The 15,494-nt window shown below is 38.9% G+C and overlaps 1 protein-coding gene across 1 annotated transcript in view; it reads right to left on the bottom strand.

The window, feature by feature from the left end:
- The window catches only part of NUBPL (nucleotide binding protein like), an 89,670-nt gene that overhangs the window by 41,911 nt on the left and 32,265 nt on the right, over window positions 1-15,494 (bottom strand). The window lies entirely within an intron of this gene.

Below are 15,494 nucleotides of genomic sequence, written 5' to 3'. Positions count from 1 at the left end.
AATATATACAGTGCGTAAAACATTTCAAACCATAGAAATATAATTGCACTTCGCTTAAGTATAGCATTCATCTTTTTTAAAAAAGATTTAACTTGACATTTATTGTTAAGCAATGTAATTAAGTGCCATGTGCTTCTGTGTATTTTCCCTTGCTCAGAAATACCATGAATGCTCCTATGTAAATTACTTTAATCAATCACTCTGTTTATGTGACAATTCATAATCAAAATACCAGATATGCATTTTAAGTAAGGGCTCCATATAGCAAATTAAACCTGAGATAGAGCATGGAGAAAAAAAAGATGGCATTTCTGTTGAGGAATGAAGCCTGAGAATCCTCTGTGCATGAGGTAGAAGTGACAGAACATTAGCACAGAAGAGGGATTGCTACTTGTGGTTCTGAAGTAATCCTGGTGTTTGGTAAATAACAGAAGATATTATTTATTTGTTCTCACTAAGAGGAATACATGCAGAGTTTCAATCAAGCAGCACTGCAGGTGCAGACTTGGCAGCAGCCAGCCAAGCTCTGAACACCAGTATCAGCAAAGTACAAGAGCTATGTCACAGACAGCTTAAGGGCTGTTCCTGCCTGACCCCCCCTCCTAACTACTGTGTTGGGTATGCATGTGATTTAGGACAGGCAAACAGCTGAACATACTAAAGGTAAGAAATTTTGTTGCAAATTTAGTATGCATACGCATACAACTGTTCACATGCTTAAAAATCTCTTAATACAAGATGAAGCAAACATTAAAAAGTAATTCCTTGAAAATTTACTTAAAGATGCTGATTAAACATGTATAGACAGTGGAAATTAGAAGAACTGGCTTCATGATAAAAGAAAGAAGATTTTTAAGGAATAGTATAATTAAACTTATGATATGTTAATTAATATTTATTCTCAAAAATATTTGATAAACTAAAGAAAGGAGCATTTCCCAGGCGTAGAACAGAAGACGCTTATCCCCTCCAGTAACTCTCTCAACAGTGAAATAATGGCTTACGCCATAGCAGAGTATTCCATAGTACTTAATACAACTTGACACTTTCTGAACAAAGAGCATTGCCCCTTTGACTTGTCCTGTGATGTTTAACCAATCTTGAAGACCGACAATCCAGTATTGCAATAGTTCAAATACCCTCTGAGGTATTTCTGAGCAGCCTATTTTGCCAGAGTATACAGAAAAATTGAGGTGAAGCATCTGAACAGTTTACTCCTCAGATTTCCATAAAGTGAAGGAGATTGTCCTCTTCTTTCCAAATACAGACTAAGAGTAACTTTAAGTACCTAGGAAGGAAATCAGAGTCCTGTTCAATTCAACCACTGAAACAGAAACTGGCCTCCTCCTCCCGATGGCTTTTAATAATATAGAAATCTGAAGGCAAATGAAAAATATGATGCAGTTGCCTGAAATTTCTGTCCTATATAACCTACAAAATGAAGCAACTCCCAAAAAACAAGTATGAAGTGGCCATTCTGCAGAGGGTACTCCAGGAGACTGAGGATAGGCACTTGACACCAGGCTCCTCCTCCACTTCAGGAAACCCTACCAGTGCCATGTCAGCCTTAGTGGCATAAGAGAGGGCACAGAGATGTGGACCAGCCTGACACGTCCTCAAGAGTCTGAGGCTGGTCACTGGGGACAAGTGAGAAGGAGTGTCTCTATGCATCCCCAGAATGATTAATGGAGATGGAATCAACACTATCATATCTAACAAAATCTCCCACTAGATTTGAGTTATTGCTGTGAAAGAGCCTTTGTGAGTTGAGACTCCTATTTCCCAGGGAAGCACTTGTTCCCTAAAAGGAGACAGTTTGAGAAACAAACTGTATTATGCACTCAGTCTTGAGACTGATAATTCATCTGCTGCTCTCTGTCCTTGACCCACAGTCTGTACTACATGATTTGCAGGAAATTTTCTTCAGAAATATATATACCATCTTTTCTTCCTGTTCTATGACACAGAATTGTCTGTAGTTCAGCTTCTCAACAGCAACGTCTAGAAAAGAAACATGGAATGAGACAAGTTTCAATTCGTATGCCTTTTAGCAATGAAGTTAAACAAAAAAAATAAAGTAACATAAACCTTAACAAACCAGAATAAACTGGGCTAGCATCACATCATCTAATTCAATTAACAACCAGGTTGATGCAAATGCTTTACAGACATCACCTAAGCTACAAAGTCTCTTTGAGCTCTCCTTATTAGTACACAGGGACATGTGCATCATCTAGCTATCAGTCCCAAAGTCAAGAAAACATTCTTAAGGCAGTGTTATCAGGATTCCTGTTAAGCTCATAAAATTTATGTATGCTGTCTGGTTCAGATATTCCCTACAACAACAACAGATGGAAATAGTACTAGCGTTGGTAACAACTACCGAAAGGGAGAAACTTATTAAACTCATCCTTTATATATACTCTTGCCAGTATTACTCTAATGATATTAAAAGCTGATGTATAGTTTAAAGTCAAGTGCTTAAGCTATACAATGGAAAGGAATGTTCCTAATTCTCTCTGCAAGTCATTTAACTTCCTTAAACTTCAATTCATATCCTGGTACAATAAGAAAATTCATAAATTCATTACTGGGGTACTAACAGACTAATACAGGCATCAGTGTCATTGAGACACTCATTTTAAATTAGTACTTAAACATTAAATTTAACAAGTCAGAAAATTCTGTTTCTTAAGTACATTAATGCATTTAATTTAATTAAAACCACAACAGTACAGAAGCATTCTTCAGAGGCAAGTCTAAGACCTTCAGGAAAAGGATAACAGAAGAAAATAACATGACAAATACTGTTCAAATCATTTAAAATGCTGCTGAAGAAAACCCTCCAATACTACCATAAACAGTGCAATATAAAAACTGGAATAGAATCAATTAGATGTAGACCACTGAACTGAGGCCAGACACAGTAAGTCTCAATACAGGACTGGTTTTCCTGTCTGGTGAGATGTTATCCAATCTCAGAGTAAGTAGCCTTAACGTGAAACATTAATTTTCCAATAATAAAATGTTATATACATGTATTTTACAATAATCTGTTTTCCACCAACACTGATAAAACCCCATTGTCCAAACCTGATGTACTTAAAATTAAGATGCATATCCTCCACAGTCACTGAATTCAAAATAGTCTGCCCTTGCTAATGAAACCAGCATTGGAGAGTCCGCTTGAGTTACCTGGAGCACAATAATGAATATATCCAACAAGAAACAAGATGTCACAACAAGGCCGCATAATATATAGTATCCTTCGCTTCCACAGCAAGACTCCAGAAGATGAGAGAGAGTGAAAGAGGAGTGCAAGTGAGAGCACGTGCAAGAGGAAGCAGAACTGATTCACTGGAACTCTTGACCAGGGACTATCTGTAGACTCTGAAGCTGATAGATACAAGTTTTCTGTTAAAAGAACTGGCTTTACGTTGGCTGCAAAGGAACAAGAACAACTATATATGGACTGTTCTTCCAGAGAGCGAAACACAGAAAGCACGTTAAAATACAGACAGTATGTAAAAACAAAAATCAATTTAAGAATTACACACTTTTGCAATTGCACGCACAACATTCCCACAATTAAAGATGTGCTGAATGTCTTACTGTTAGAGTAGCAAAAGCATTTACTATGGATTAGACAACAAATATATGACAGCATTGTATAAAGATTGCCAAAATAATTGCTATGCTTGCAGAACCAAGCTTTTGCATTCACTGGTGCCCTCAGTTATAAATCTGCAACAATAAATTAAAAGTGTTACTTGTATTCTAAAACTAATTAAACTACTTTGCTGAAGGTGCTGAAACCTTGAATTTTAGGGACATTCAGTGATTACTGCCAAGAACAGGACAGGTTTCATATTTTCATTTTTATCCTGGCGTTTGGCTACAATTCTTACTTCATCGTTGATACACAGAGAAAACTGTTTATACCTAGCAAAAAAACATACTTAAAATGGGCACCCACTAACTACACAGTGAAAGAAGTGTACATGAAAGGCATCATTCTGCTAATAACAATTTTTTCTTTTGAAAGACACTGTTGATAGACTAAAGCAGTGTAAAAGCAGAACCATCTATTGGAACTTCATAAATAGTACAGAGAAGCACTGGGTTTTTTTGGTCAGGGATAAAAAAGGCATTAATCTCTGGTGCCTTCAGCACATTTATTTCATATTTGTGTCAATCATTTAGCATGTGAGAAATGGTCAGTTTCTCCAAAGAACATAGGTACAAAAACTGCTGCCATTCTTGGGTATCCACAGCTATTTTCTGGGAGCAAAAGAGATATGGGAGGATGTTGTGAGTGAAGGGATCAGTGTCTCAGTTTTCAATGGTCACACTGCAAGTCAGTTCATTTAAAAAAAATGTGTAATTTAAAATATTAAAAAAACTATACTGATATCAAATTAAGACTTGTGTATATAGTGACATTGATATTTCATTTGCTAAGTGAAATTGAGTGACTAATGCTGAACAATGTAATAGTGTTGCTATGATGGGGAAGACAGTTCACTTTTGTTTTGAACAGAAATATGAAAAATGTCTAAAAATGAAAAAAAAAAACACGTCTAAGAAGCAGCCTTGGCAAGTTCCACATACACGTTCAGAAGCAAACCTAAAACCTCTCCTAAAGATTTTGACTGCTCAAGAAGTGAACGCAGCTCCAGCAGAAGGAAGCACCGCAGCGGACAGACTGACTCCTTCCTCTTTTACACCCGCATGCATCTCCTCAATTTGTGTGCATGTGTGGTGTGTTATTTACTGCCAGGTGTCAGGAGGCTCTTTACTTGACTTGGCACAACAAAGTCCAAACTGACAAAACAGCTTGCTAATAATCAAAAGATAATTTGGCAATCACCGCTAAAAATTTATTGCTGTCCTCAGGCAAAGCATCGCTTGCTAGTAGAAAATATCAATGTCCAAGTATTTTAGCTGTAATTTGAACTGCAGCCCTAGGAAAGGAAGTTTGTAAAAGGAGTGTGGAACTTTGATTGTGTCATTTCTGATAATTATGATAATGATCTCTGTACTTCAGAATTTCTTTACCTTTCCTGTCATAGCTAATATTTGCCAGGAGCATTGAGGAGAGCCAGCTGAGGCACAAACACTGTCTGCCCTTCATCCATAATTATTTCAACTTACTTCTGCAGCACAGTTTTAGTGGTGCAAGGACAACATATTGGACCCAAGCATTAAGGCAGCAGCACCCAAAACCACCTCAAAAGTAACTCATCTGATTCGCAGCAACTCATAAGCTATGAATTAGGTGAAAGTCAGGTGCCTGTAACCCACAGTAACCTGGATGCTTGAGACAAAACTACACATTTTCATCACAAAACGCACAGATAGTGAAAATTCTTTTGCTGCAAATATCAAAATCCCGCTGTGCACTAAGTGATAAGACAAGAGGAAAAGGCCTTAAGGTGCACCATGGAAGATTCTGATTGGATACTAGGAAAAAGAAAAAATTCTTCATCAAAAGGGTTGTGAAGTATTGGACTAGGCTGCCCAGGGAAGTAGTTGAGTCAACATCCCTGGAGGTCTTCAGAAAACATGTAGATATAGAGCTTAGTAATATGGTTTAACAGTGGACTTGGCAGTGCTAGGTTAAAGGTTGGACTAGACGATCTTAGAGGTCTTTTCCAACATAAATAATTCTATGATTCTACAATTTTAAGTGTCAACCAGAAGACCATTTGGGGTCCATTAATTACACATACCTTTGTGAATAAGAATCAAGTCTTACAGGACCAATCTAGCAGGCATGCTCAAAATGCACCTGTCAGTGATAACACCGAATTCAACACAAAGCTGAGCACTCACAGCCGTTTTAAAGTGAACGCACATGCCAGAAGCCTGTGGTTCTGCTGCTGTAATTGTGGCTTTTGATATCGTAATTAGCTGCATGAGAGAACCCATACAAGAAGTGGAAGATATGAGTTTCATTTTCTCAAGCAGGTGTCATTTATTTCAGCTAGTGTACAAGGAACACAGGAGTCACACAAGCAAACATAACCCTTTATATAAACTTGGTAGCTGAAGAATTCACCTGGAAAGCTGAAACATTGGACTAACAATTTCCTGCATAGCGCTGGCTATGCTGCTAGTTTTGGTCCCAGAAATTGCACATCCCTGTTCGTAGAGTAAATGGTATAGCAGAAGGTTTTGACTGCTTTATGCAGCTTCATGGCACCCTCTTGGGAAATGGGAAATACAGGTTTAAATGTAAAACTGAGAAAGAAACTGAACTCACAGCTCTCTTGTCCTGGCTGAATGATTCCCTTCCCAGGCTATTATTCTGAACATAGAATAAGCCTGTCAAGTTAAACCAAGAGAAAGGTCTTGGCACCTTACAGAAGATACTCAGTTTTGGCTCTAAATCTCAGCTCCACAGAGCTGTCTAATCCAGGCTACAATTACGTGCTGAAATCCAGGACAGAAACAAAGTGAGACACATCCCATAGGCTTTTCCTAATAGCATTCTTGCTCGGCAATTTCAGGATTGCTCATTTCCAGCCCGTGACCCTACGAATTTGACTTGCACCATTAAATTTCACTTACTCCCCATCAAGCTCTAAACTTCAGCACTTTAAAGATACTGTACCTATTTTATTGAGGCAGTGGCAAAAAGTCTGAAGTAACCTCTCAGCAACACTGGGAGGGCTTTCTTCTAGGCTTTGACTTTCCAATTCCATTCTGGCAGGCAGGGCACCTACCTACCTGCAACGTTCAGCAGAGCAATACCCATGTCCCTTTTTCATTTGAACTACGGCCGGAAAGAAAAGACTTCCTTATCATTGGAAAAGAAGGTGATAGAGTGGCAATAGCTACCTACAACACTCAATATTTTGAGAAGTGTCACATCAATTCTGGAAATTTTGAGTAATGATTTATTTTCTTTTCTTTTTTCCCAGTTCTTCTACCACCAGTACTCCAGTTTAGCAAACACTTGAGAACATCCTTACATCGCCGCCTCTTCTCTCACAGAACAAAGCTGGATGCCATTTTGGACACAATGTTCCGAACTTTGCTACAGACAGATGATGCCAACTCTTAAACCTCATGACAGTTTCTTTTAAAGCTGAAGGAATTACATACATATATACATACGCACACCAGTTCTAGCCCTAAGGCAGCCATTTTGAACAACCATGAGCTCTGCCGTTTCTTCCTGTCTAGTCAAACCCAGAAACACAGTTGTGTGTTTTGCATTTGTTTTATTTTATGCAAAGGAGGGCAGACACATGCATACCTGTGTAATCTGTGCTGGAGATGAGACTACTGGAAGCAGAGCAAAGAAAACACTCTCACAGCCCGTTCCCACAGCAGCAGTAGCTGCACAGTCATAACCATGACAGCTGAGGAGCCAGGCCAAGAAATGTTTGCTGTAAATACATTCTCACTCAGTTGTTTTTTTGTTTTTTTTTTTAATCCTCAAAGACAGTTAAAATACATTTACTGCAAATGCTTCCAGTTCAGCACTATGTTGCTGGCTAATGTTTTTGTTTTCTTCTGGCTTTTCTAACACTTCTTTTTATGATTGTCAATTCCTTTCACAGACTATAATCCTTTTTCATATCAACTGCTAACGCAAGCCAATAAAGCAACAGGGATCTGTATAGATCCTACTTCCTTCATTAAGGGAAGAAAAGCAACAAAACGGGTTTTGTAGCTTCAGCTGGAACAAAAGAATCAAGCCTATATTCGTTCAATCACACCTTTCCCAAAACACAAAGGAGCACTGGAGGCAAAGGGATACGGTACAGGGTGGCAGCAGGAATGCTCTGGGTGTGAGGACCTCAGAGGGCTGGGGGTGGCAGGAGGGACGTTCTGCTGTCTTCCACTGCATGGGCTGCAGGACATCCCTCAGTCTGTGTTTAGCTTCTCATCTCCAGGAAGTATTGCACTGCCCTTGCAATATGCACACACTTCTTGGGACTGGTTTAGGCAGTTCTCTCTGAATATACAGGGCCCTTCAAGACCATTATTAGTATTTTAGCAAATTTGCTATGATTACACAAAGAATTCTTCTAACGGGCTTTTCTAAACATCAATGCCCCAAACTAAAGCTCATAGAAATCAGTTTCAAGCCCACTGGTTTCAGTGGGCTTTGGATGAGAAGAAGTTAGGCTATTTGTCCTTTAGTCACAGCAAAATGAATTGAACTAAAATCAGGATAGGCTTCCCCACCTCCCAAAACTCCTTTATAAGGTATGAGAGGGCATCTTATCCTACCCCCAAACAGGTTCCTTACATTTGGTGATAAGGCATGTGCCTCTTGACCTTCCCTGCTTTTAAATGAAAGCTCATGAAACACTTAAGGAAAAATCTCACATGCATTCAGTTACCGTCTGTTGCCTGCCAGCTGCAGATACAGGCCAATTACGTGCACCCTTAGGAGTATTTCAAAGCAGACCTTACTGCAAAGTTTGGTCACTGCTACTACTGAGTTCTGCTCCCCTTTTCAATGTATCTCAATGGCAGATCTCGACCTTTCTAAATAAAACAAATACATTGATACAATGATCCTCTATATAATGAAGAAGTGTCTGGATCTTTTTGTACTTTGGATCACAAAAATAAAAACAGAAAAGCAACTGAACTGCCTCAAGATGCAACCATTCTTCATGCTCTGAAGAACAGTGGTATCTCAACTTTTTTAACCCTCCCTCCCGCCCCCCCCAAAATCACAAAATAACAGCCTCTGGCCTGGCCTAACAATCTCTATGCTCACCTCAGGCTAAGATAACCCAAAATAGAAAATTAGAAGAGAAGACATACTTAAAAAAAAAAAAAAAAAACGTTAAAATGCTGGCAACATTTTTTTTTTTTTTACATGTAGTGACACCTGGTGAGACTACCATATTTTAAAATTATGCACTGCAGAATATAAACACATCTTAGTAGCTCATAATATAAACACAGCTTTGTTTAGCTTTTTGAAACATAAACTGTAAATAGCCTGCTACAGACTATATGCTTCAGTTTCTCAATTATTTGCAGACCAGATAAATGAAAATTTTTACTAATTTCGACACTGAATTGTTTTGAAATATTCAACTGCAAAATGCTGCAGAAACAAAATACAGAGAAAAATATTAATTATCTGCCTTTAGCATACAGTTCATGCACATCTATTGATAAAGACAACCGTACAGACTGTTAAATGTATATTATAAGGCAAGAATATGATTACTACTGATCACTACTGAACCTCCCGATCACCCCTGCTACAATTCCCCACCGCAGCACCTCAACCTTTTCCCGTCTCTAGAATCTACCACCGTAATGGAAGTTAAATGTCTTCAAGGGAAATCTCTTGACGGAATGCCCTTCCAAAACCAAAGAGTGTTAAAAACCACAATCCAAAAATATCTTTTTGCTTCTTGCTTTACTGCAGTGCTTTTTTTTTTTTTTCCCTCCAGTTGCTCTTTACATTTACAATAAGAATAATTTTCATCATTGACTCACTACTACTATTCTGGGGATCCTTTCAATTCATTTGAAATATAGCTGCAAAAAATCAGAGCCATCAACTTGTTATTGTTGCCTTTCTCCTGACCCAAGACGTGTCATTCTCTGCTGAATCCCTCTCATCCACCCATACTCTCACTAATTTTATCCGAAAAAGACATTTTTTCCCCACCACGCTACTAATAATTTCAACCTACAGCAAGCCCCCAATGATATTACCATATAAGTGATTAAACTTTTTTTTCCTAGTTCATATTTAGAATGCTCATTCAAGACAAAGATTATTTGGGTTTGAATATATTGTCTCTGCCTATGGGGATCTGATGTAGCACCTGTCAAGTGGCCAAATGGCTTTAAGTGCTACTGTGGAAAATATGCTCTCATTCATTATATTGAAACTTGCTCGTTTGACTGAAAGACTTAATTATATATTCATTTGAGCAAGACACAAGATGTCTTGCAAGCATGTCTGTTTAGCTTTGTGATTAGGACACTCACACAAGAGAGACACCTGCATTCCATTTTAGGTTTTGATCACTGGCTAAAGCATTCAGTCTTCTCTTTCAAAGGCATAACCTTCTTCTCTTCTCTGAGCTGCAGATAAATTATATATGCTGCTAGTCAAATAAGCAGCAGGACGTCTACTTCAGAATTAATCATAGATTCACAGAACAATTTAGGTTGGAATGGACCTCAAGATGTTTTCTGGTTCATCGTTCTGCACAGAGCAGGACCAACTGGGAACAGGCTGCTCAGAACCTTGTCCAACTGAGTTCTGAGTATCTTCCAAAAGAGAGAATCTGTAATCTCTCTAGGAAATCTTCACTTTGCACATACAGGAAGCAACTACCTCCATCTTCTCTGTATATATCAGTTAGGTAGCTAAAGACAACAGCTCAGATGTCCTCTTAACTTTCTCAAAATCAAATATATCCAGTATTTACGGTATCTCTTATTACATGCTTCAGACCCCTTACCACTTTGATGGCTCTTTGCAGAAGATGCAAGTAAGGTAGCATGTACGATCAGGTGTTAAGCAATTGTGCATATATCTGCAGAAGACATTAAGCATTATGCTACAAAAAAAAGTTCCAGATGCATATACATATACACACACACACACAATGCTATAAAAATACTACCACCATTACCTCTGTTAAGTGCTGATTTCAAATCAGCTCTGCACTTAGTAGAGAGGAACTTCAAAAGGAAAGTGGCACACAAAACCTCCACCTCCAGCCAGAACATACAACTATAATTATCACATAAACTGAGTTCAAGTTTTTTTTAAAGGACGAGAATGAATCTTAAAGCTACAGCTCTAACCTGCTTTAGGTTAAAAAAAAAATCATTTGGTAATTTCCTTTGCTGAATTTATGTTCTTTCAACACATTTTTAGGGGATAAAGTCTGTCCATGCTTCAAAGTGCAAGGTCCCATTTCCTTTTGTTCATGTGCAAGTGCTCTGCATTAGAAGGCTTATATCATTTGCTTTCTACTAGCTTCTCTGTATTATTTCCGTTCCAATTATATCCCTTCCAGTGAAAGTTCATTTAATTTTCTTTCAAAATGTACCTCTTGTAAAACAAAGGCACTAAACTGTTGCTAAAAGGAGCAAGGAAGAAATGGAGATTAGATAAATTTAGCATTAAGCCACTCCAGAGAACTTTGTTGTCTTTCTAGGAAAAATGTGTTCACCCTTCTCAGGCACATTTAAGGAACATTTACAGCTCACAACACCTTCAGCAGTTCTGAATGTTAGATTTTTAACCATACTATACCAAGGAGGCTGCCAATACACAAGATGTTCTTGCTGCTCCAGAGGAGCAGGATAAGGAAGAAATACAGGAGTCTTGCCAGGTAAGATCTGGCTAGTCTGCAAAACATAGGTTAAAATGCCATGTCAATGTAAGAAATCCTGTTAAGGATGTTAATCAACCAGAGATCCCTGCCTTGAAAAGAGAGCAGCTTCTTTGGGCTAGTTCCAAGTGGACTGGTTGCACTTAACAGAACTGCTCACACCTATAATCCCTATTGTGTGCTTCTCATAGTGACACAATTTTATTGATAAATATAGGAGAACACTACATGCTGAAATATGTACTTTATACCTGTAGTCCACTCTGTACTTGTATTTCAACCTGATGAATTGTTATTCCACATCTGTTAGGATGTGAGCAACCAGCATGTACTGTCCTTTACATTAAAATTTATATACTGTAAACAAAAAAATCCCCTTCACTTGTATTACTGCTGTGACTACAGTAACTATTAAACTGGTGGTCAAATGCAATGCCACTTCCCTTGTGCCAGCCTTTTGGCAAAACAATTGCCACAATATATTCTAGGATGTACAGCAACCAACTTTGCGGAGCCTAGATTAGTTCAGAATCATATCTACACTCTTCTATTTGCTCCTTTGCTGGTGAACTGTCAAGATGTTCTCAGGCTGTGTTATGGTTTTAGTTGAGTTAGAGCTAACTTTATTCGTAGAGACTTGGATGATGCTGGGTTTGGGATTTTTGATGAAAATAGTGGCGATAACACAGCAGTGTTTTAGCTGTCGCAGAGCAGTGCTTACACAGAGCCAAGGACTCTTCTGCTCCTTGTGCTGCCCTGCCAGCGAGGAGGCTGGGGGCACACCAGAGGCTCGGAGGGGACACTGCCAGGACAGCTGACGAGAGCAACCAAATGGATGTCCCATACCACGGGGCATCATGATCAGCAATAACAGCTGGGGGAGAGGAGGAGGAAAGGCGGACATTCAAAGTGATGACATTAATCTTCCCAAGCAATCGTTGTGTGACAAGTCCTGCTTTCCTAGAAGTGGCTGAACACCTGCTTGCCAACAGGAGGCAATGAATGAATTCCTTGTTTTGCCTTGTTTGCATGCATGGCTTTTGCCTTACCTAGTGAGCTGTCATTATCTCAGCCCATGAGTTCTCACACCTTTATCTTTTCAGTTCTCTCCATCTCACCTGGGGAGAGCAAGCAAGTGGCAGTGTGGTACTTGGTTGCCTGCTGGGTTAAACCACAACAGACAGAAGTGGAAATGGTGTTAGAAAACTTACAGTACAGCATCTATAATACAGCGGTAATGACCACATAAAATCCTTGTTGCAGTAGCAGTTTAAACCAGACTACAGAAAGTTTTGCTTGCCTTCCCCCACCCTCCCACCCCTTTTTCTTATAGGTGCTCTTCCAAGGTTCTCAGCTGTCTATTTGACATTTACTTCAAAGCTTCTCAGCAACATCACTATTCAGGCACAGATTTTAGGTAACATTCATAGAAAAATAATTTAAAAAAATCAGAATCTTTACTATATTTAGCCTAAGGTTCACCAGGACTCATTTCCACAGCAAATACACCAAGACAATGCATTTTGAGGAACTCTTAGTCTGAATCATAGCACTGGGTCAGGAGACACAAACAGTAAAGAAGTGAGCACTGAACGGAACTATAAAGAAGAGAAGGCAGCTTCTGAAGTGTATGTTAAGTGGAAAGCAAATAGGAAAAGCCCAGTGCCACAGATGACAATGGAGAACTATCAAAACTTCTCTGCATGGGCTTTAATGGTGTTTTTACAGAAAAGATTTCAGAACTATCCTTTCAAAATTTTAAGTAAACCAAAAAATACTCTGTTCTACCTCACCTATAGGCTACCAAAATTCAAAGGAAGTGTTAACAAAGGTGGATGAGTTTTTATATGAAAACAACTGTTGCTGGGAAATGAGTAAAGTCTGGATAAGAGGAATGATCATTCTGCAACGTAAACAGGCTTAACGTACATCTCATTATGTTAACAAAAGTCATTTCTCAGCCACAACTAAACCTCAGATCATATGGCCCATGACAACTGGCCACTGTAATTTCAATGCATGTAAACTAGAGATGTTTAACTGAAAGGGAGCAGCACTGAAAAGCCATTCATCCACCAAGGATGAATTAGGCAAGGTGAATGAGAGGAACAAAACTATAGATGTATTATGAAAAGTGATGTTTGCAAAGCTCTTTCAATACTTGAGTAGGATATCCTACCTGCACAAAGTGCACAAGGAGCCACAGAGTGTATACATTTAACAAAATGTATTTTCCAGACAAACAATTCCTGAGATTTGATAAACTGCAAGAGTAAAAGAAGCGTTTAAATACTAATTACAGGCACAGACTGATTAAGAGTTAACAAGTTAATGAGTCAACAAGTCAACATTAATAAGTTGGGAAACTAGACCCTCCAGTGTTTTACTGGAGTATTTGAAGCATGAACAACTCTGAAAAACTGGTTCTTTTGTAAAGAAAGAAAAAAAAAAAAACACACTTATTTACAGAGCAAATACAAAACCTCTTAGAACAACATACACAATAAAGCCACCAAGACCTAACAGTAAACACCACTATGAAATACTAACAGTGTTTTTCATGTGAAAGCCTGGGAACTTCTGACACAATCAGTTCCATCAGGTGTTTTCTACCTGGCTGACTTAATTATTTTAAGAACTTAATATTTGTTAGCTTCTCTGAGTGCACAAATGTCCTTACATTAAAGTTATAGACTATAAATCTAGATTAGGGAGCTAATTTAGATAGTTTACATGTAGCTATAGAGGTAAAGCAGCTATTTCTTAAGAACACTGCCTTAGAAATTTAGAAGCAGAATCATTTTATTCTTGCAAGCAATTTTATCCTATCAAACAATTGGTAATAGCCAAACAACCAGAGCAGATAAAGAGAAAAGAGGAAACAGTTTCAGAAGACCCAAGAGATCACAAAACCATTTTCAACACAAACAGAATGATATTTATCACATGCTGTGGTCCTCTCTCATTCAGTTGTCCTAGGCTCTGACATTTGTTACTAGTCAATCTCAAGCATGGGTTAGCTGTGTCAGAAGGGAGATATTACAGTTTTTAAAACCAAAGCAGCATGTGTAAGTCTGGATAATTTGTCAGACGTTTTCTAAAGACCACCTGTTCATCTGAAAGAACCCACTGTTTTTTCTTGTCAGCTAGGAGTTTCTTTCTTCTTGGGAGAAGACGCAAACAACTCTTTCCAGCGCAGATTTAAGCAAACCCTGGTCATCAAATAGAGGCAAAGATGCTGCAGGAGAGAAGAAATGTAGCTATTAGGTCTTCCTCTTTCAGAAGGTAGGTTCCATTGTCAGCGAAATCACTGATGCCCTGAGCATTAATGGACTCTCTGCCTTGTTCCTGTTGCAGTCGGGCAGCACGTAACCACTTCACTGGCTGCTAGGGAGCAGTGAGCTCATTACACAGCACCATCAACACCCTCCATGAGGAAGCTGGCACACGTTTCCCATCTGGGGATACCTCCGACTGAAGTAGTAGCACTGCAGTGCCTGCCAAAAGGCTTCAGTCTCCCAGGGCTGAGTATTTGAATGCAGCAGGTGCTAACTTCAGCTCTGTCTTTGAGGTTTTAGGCTCTAGTCTTTGTCAGCCGGGCCAACACAATGTGACACACGAAGAGGGCAGAACAGCCTTCCACAGCAATTGGCATGGATACCTCTTAGTTTTAAATGTCAAGTCTAGACAAAGAGGTTCTCCCTTAAATTTTGGCACACGTGTCCTTTCTGACTAGAGCAACATTTGCCACTATTCTAAAGTCTGTTAGAAACAGAGAAGAATTCACTGGAAACAGGCTAGGGAAAAGGAAGAAAAAAAACCAAACAAACACACCTCCTTCTCAGTCATTAAGGGAGCATAAGTTTTGGAAGTATTTACAGAACACATACAAAAACCTAGTGATCTCCAAGCTGTATACATCAGATCTCTGGAATAGATGTCAGCCATGAACAATATGGGTCACGTCCAAGTTTAAACACAGAACTTTAATGCACTTAATGCATTTTTTCAGCTGTTTGTCTCATTAGCACTTCACAGATCTACTCGCACGAAGAAGGAAAAAACGATCTGTCAAGAAATAAAGAAGCTGCCCGGCTTCCATATGCCAGCAGTTTTATTAACCAACGATTTATCTGCATTACGCAGGGA

Source organism: Aythya fuligula, chromosome 5 (assembly GCF_009819795.1).
Source record: "Aythya fuligula isolate bAytFul2 chromosome 5, bAytFul2.pri, whole genome shotgun sequence".
NCBI lineage: Eukaryota > Metazoa > Chordata > Aves > Anseriformes > Anatidae > Aythya > Aythya fuligula.
This window is presented reverse-complemented; position numbering and strand designations above follow the sequence as displayed.